This window comes from Piliocolobus tephrosceles, chromosome 14, assembly GCF_002776525.5.
Source record: "Piliocolobus tephrosceles isolate RC106 chromosome 14, ASM277652v3, whole genome shotgun sequence".
Classification (NCBI taxonomy): Eukaryota; Metazoa; Chordata; class Mammalia; order Primates; family Cercopithecidae; genus Piliocolobus; species Piliocolobus tephrosceles.
Genome location: NC_045447.1, coordinates 7684654 through 7685220, shown reverse-complemented (window position 1 = coordinate 7685220; position 567 = coordinate 7684654).

The window sequence follows — 567 nt, the reverse complement described above, 5'->3', positions numbered from 1 at the left end:
GAAAAACAAACAAACAAAAAAACTACAAAAATTAGCCAGGCGTGGGGTCACACACCTGTAGTCCTGGCTACTCAGGAGGCTGAGGTGGGAGAATCACTCAAACCCAGGAGGTGGAGGTTGCAGTGAGCCGAGATCATGCCATTGCACTCCAGTCTGGTAGACAAAGCAAGACTTCATCAAAAAAAAAAAACCAAAACCAACATTCTCATTGTTGCCACTGATTGTGGCATATAGCAAATAAATCCTGTAGATGTGGACTTATAAATGTATAGCTATTTAGGCCAGCCACGGTGGCTCACGCCTGTAATCCCAGCACTTTGGAAGGCCTAGGTGGGTGGATCATTTAAGGTCAGGAGTTCAAGATCAGCTTGGCCAATATGGTGAAACTTCACCTCTAATAAAAATAAAAAAATTAGCCAGTTGTGGTGGCAGGTGCCTGTAGTCCTAGCCACTTGGGAGGCTGATGCAGGAGAATTGCTTGAACTAGGGAGTTACAGGTTGAGGTGAGCCAAGATCAGCACCACTGCACTCCAGCCTGGGGGACAGAACGAGACTGTCCCCCCACAA